The sequence below is a fragment of the Microtus ochrogaster genome, linkage group LG4 (genome assembly GCF_000317375.1).
Source record: "Microtus ochrogaster isolate Prairie Vole_2 linkage group LG4, MicOch1.0, whole genome shotgun sequence".
Lineage (NCBI taxonomy): Eukaryota > Metazoa > Chordata > Mammalia > Rodentia > Cricetidae > Microtus > Microtus ochrogaster.
The window spans coordinates 44,578,150-44,582,473 of record NC_022030.1 but is presented as its reverse complement, the minus strand read 5'-3'; the positions used below and the strand labels follow the sequence as shown (position 1 = coordinate 44,582,473).

Genomic DNA, 4,324 nt, shown 5'->3' with positions numbered 1-4,324 from the left:
TATCATGTGTGCACAGGTGTATAAAGAGATAGATACGCACATACAGTTGTAGAAGGAAGGAGGACGAATAACGTGAACAATGACAATAAAGAATAAGCTGAGAAGTACGGTGAAGCCATCTTGCAACTCTAAACCGCTAAAGAAAACAAGAACAAATAACAGCAGGAATATCAGGGAAGCATCAGCAAGCAGGAAGGAATATCAGGGAAGCATCAGCAAGGAGGAAGGAATATCAGGGAAGCATCAGTAAGAGGGAAGGAATATAAGAGAAACATCAGCAAGCGGAAGCTGGAGTGACACCGTGAAGACTTTTATAATTAGACACTTCTATATTCACTATAGAGAACAGTACAAAGACAACAGATTCCCCGCTGTGTCTGAAACTCATCAGTGTTTAGAGGTTTGTTTATTTTTTTAAGCAAAGAAAAGGGTACAGTGCAAGTAGAACCATAGTGTGTTTCTCCTCTAAGTACCATTGCAACATGGTCAATAATGTCAAAGTGCTACACTCTAAAGTGGGAAGAAACCCAGTTCCTCTCTGTGCTATGTGCACTACATTTTTTCTTTTCCTAATTATTTTTCAATTTTAATTAGAATATAGTTACATCATTTCCCCCCTTTCATGTCTTCCCCTAAGCCTTTTCATGTTCCTCTTACCCCCTTCAAGTTATGGTCTCTTTTTCCTTTGATTATTATTGATATATATATAACCTCCTGCATTTTTTAGTGTTACTTATATGTATTTGGTTTCAGTACTGACCACTTGTTATTGTATAAGAGGAGCTCATTCTAGGGAAAGACTAATTCTCCCTCTCTCAGTAATCACTGGTTGCCTGCAGTTCTTTGTCTAGGGTTGGAACCCTTTGAGGTTTCCACCTTTCTTTCATGTTAACAAATGTATTGGTATTGTCGTTATTTTGGTCTTCTTAAGGCAGCCATGTTACTGCCGTATCATGGGTATAGCTTCCCTGTCATCTCTGGGACACACATTCTCACAGCAACACCCAGTCCTCTGGCTTCTAATACTTTGCCCGTCCTCTTCTTCAGTGTTCCCGGAGCCTTAGGTGAAGGGGTTGTGTTCTCGACAGATCAGCTGGGGCCAGGCACCCCACAGTCATTGTTAACTTTTATGTCCAATTGTAGTTTTTTGTAATGGTCTCAGTCAGCTGCCAAAAGAAGCTTCTTTGATGGGCGAGGGGCGGCGAGAGCTACACTTACCTGTGGGTACAAAGATAAGTATTTGGAAAGCAGTTAGGAATTAGGTGGATCTAGTAAAGAAGCAGATGCAGGTTCTCCTGTAAGATCCATAAACTCACTAGCCCTGGGTAGCTGGCTGTGTTTCCATTACAAAGTATGATTCCCTTCCTGTGTAATGGGTCTTAAGTCTACATCAGACAACCGTCGGTCTTCTCTCAAGATATGAGCACTGCTATTGTAACTTTAGACATTTCTTTCCGTGCCTGTGATTCTTGTGGGTCATAGCCATTATATCTGGGTAGTACAATTGTTTGCTTCCCCTTTGGGGACCTTACATAGCAAATTCTGGTATCGTGAAAGACAGTTCTCAGGAAGGAGGCCCACAGGCTTCAAAACCTGAGCCTAAAGGGCATGGTGTCTTCAGCCACAAGGACTTACCTTCAACCTCTATATATTCAGTGAGGCTATCCAGACCAGAGAGACAGATATCACATGTTCTCTCTCATCTGAGGTTCCAAATCTTCAGTATGAATATATAACCTACAGTAAACAAGAAAACCAGGGAAGTAAAAACAGAACCATAGCAGGAGGCGGGCTGTAGAGAAGTGAATTACAAGACACTGGTGATCTGAAGAAGGAAGTGGGAAAAGGTGGGAGGAGGCTTTCATTGGAAGCAGGGGAGGGAGGAGCAGTGAACAATGCTAAAGATATTTGGAAAATCTTAAAGAAACATACTATTCTATATTAACCTAAAATAATATACAACACATATAAAGGTAGACAGATAGATGATAGATAGATAGATAGATAGATAGATAGATAGATAGATAGATAGATAGATAATAGATAGATAAGCTGAAATAAATTTATGGCACTTGGAAGGACAGAGTTTTTCCTAAGAACCATAGACCATTTAACAGAATCACAATAAGGTACCTTTTCCCATGATGCTGGTCAGGGAAGTCTAAGAGATTCCCGAAACAACATAGGCTGTTATTACTGCCTTTTGTGCTGGGCTTCTTAGTGCACTAAAGCCTCTCCTTTGGTACAAGAAGTATAGGTAGCATAGCAGTCACACCAGGAGCTTGTGTTTGTGGAAATGTATGAATAAGAAAAATAGTGGTTTGGAACAGACTTTCATTTATCCATAGACAGATAAAGTGTTAGGGAGAGATCTTGACAAAGTCGAAAACACACAGAGAACTTTGCAAGCATGCAAGAAAAGGACAGGCAACCCAAATAATGACAACAAAACCATGGGCAAAAAAACGTCAAGAGGCCACTGGCAAATGGGGAAACTGGAACAGCTACCATGAGAAACAAGAGCTACACAGACTCATTAGTGATCAGAGAATTGCAGGGGTGTTGTTTGTTTTTTTACAAAACGAGATACCATTTTGGCAAAATGCACCCACCCACTGACAAAAATCCGAAAGTGCTGACAGGGAAGTGGGAAAGTTCTCATCTTCACCAGTGGTGAATTATAAATTGGCAAAAACATCCTGGAGGGCATTTAGTGAGATGAAATATGAGCACACCCTTATGACTCAGAAATTCTCCAGGGAGTGTGTTCCAGAGACTTCTCAGATCCACCAGGAAGCATAGCCGGAGAGGATTATTAGAACATTATCAAGGCACCACACTTGGGAAGCATCTAAGTATCCACTAGAGAACCTGGGTAGCCTTGTAGGCACACTGGGGTGGTGAACGCGTCAAACGTGCTGCCTGGGAAAGCTGGAAACACTACATACACACTGCGTCAGTCTACAAGATGCAGACGCAGCACACTAAATCTCACTGAGAAAAATGCTGGCTCTCAAAAGTATGATTGTGGTTAAAAAGTAAAGAAAAAGTAAGAAAAAAAATGAGATTTCTAGTGCATTACCATCATCATAGCCCCCCTCTGTGAGCGTGTGTGCGTGGGTGTGGTGTGTATGCACAGGCCAAAGCCAGTTGTTAAGTATCATTAGTTCCTCTTTTTTAAGAGGCAGAGTCACTCACCAAGCCTGAAGCTCACTTCTTCAGCTAGTCTGGCTAGCCAGCAGACTTCTAGAGCCTTCCTGGCCCTTCCCCACAATGCTTTGGCTATTGACACCTATTACAATGTCAGGCTTTACGTGAGTTCTGGAGATCTGATTTCTGGTCTTGTACCCCCTCCCCCCACTCCCCTTCCCCGCCTCATGGCTCTCGGATGATGGTACAGTGTTGGCAAGCTGTGGCACCTTTGCGAGGTAGAGCCTTGCTTTGGAAGTGGGTTGGTCACTGGAAGTAGTCTTGAAGTCTTATAACCCACCCACTTCCTAGCCACTGTGTCCAGACTATGGACACAATGAACACAGTATTACAAGCTGCTGCAAGACCACACTTTCACAGCTACGGCTCTTCTTGCTACCATGGTTTCTCTGGCATGATGAGCCAATCTGCAAACTATGAGCCTAAATAATACTCCCTGAAGTTGCTTTCATCAAGCACTATGGCACATCAATGAGAAAAATTACTAATACAATAACCAGAAAACAAAACCCAACCAGAACCTTCTAAGGATAGCAGCTTTCCAGGAACCATGGCTACTAGGTGTGTAGACTGACAAACAATTGTTGATGTCTCTCACACAGGTCTCTCTACAGCTTTGGAAAGTGCTGAGATTAGAAACATCGTTTCCAAGTTCCCAAAGAAGTCCAGCAGCAGCGAGAGCACGCACTAATTGAGGAAAACAAGACCATTTATAGATTTTCCATGGCTTGTGGTTCATTTAGATGCGGCAGTAGGGCAGTGCTGATCTAGAAGGATATTCTAGTGGTTTGAACAAGCGTGCTGCAGATGAGTGATTAACAATGGCATTTGTGTAAGTGAAATTGTCTTCCCTTTGTTCTCATTCAGTGGCCATGATGTGAGGATTAAACTCGCTATCAGCTACATTTCTGGCCAAATAGCTGATTGCCAGGAAATGACCGGCTTAAAAACATTCTCACAGGAGTCAGGAAGCTCCAGATCTCTCTCCATCTTCTTTTTAAAATAACAGAGGTATTGAGAAGGGTATGAACCTTCAGCAAGTAGTAAGTTCGGGCAGGGCATCAGAGGTGGCACCTTAGTGGATTGCAATGAGTCACGTTTTTACTCGTCAGAG

The 4,324-nt window shown here is 42.5% G+C and overlaps 1 pseudogene; it reads left to right on the top strand.

The window, feature by feature from the left end:
• Positions 1–3,901, top strand: part of LOC101991207 — a 5,336-nt pseudogene extending 1,435 nt beyond the window's left edge.
• Positions 3,902–4,324: the final 423 nt, after the last annotated feature.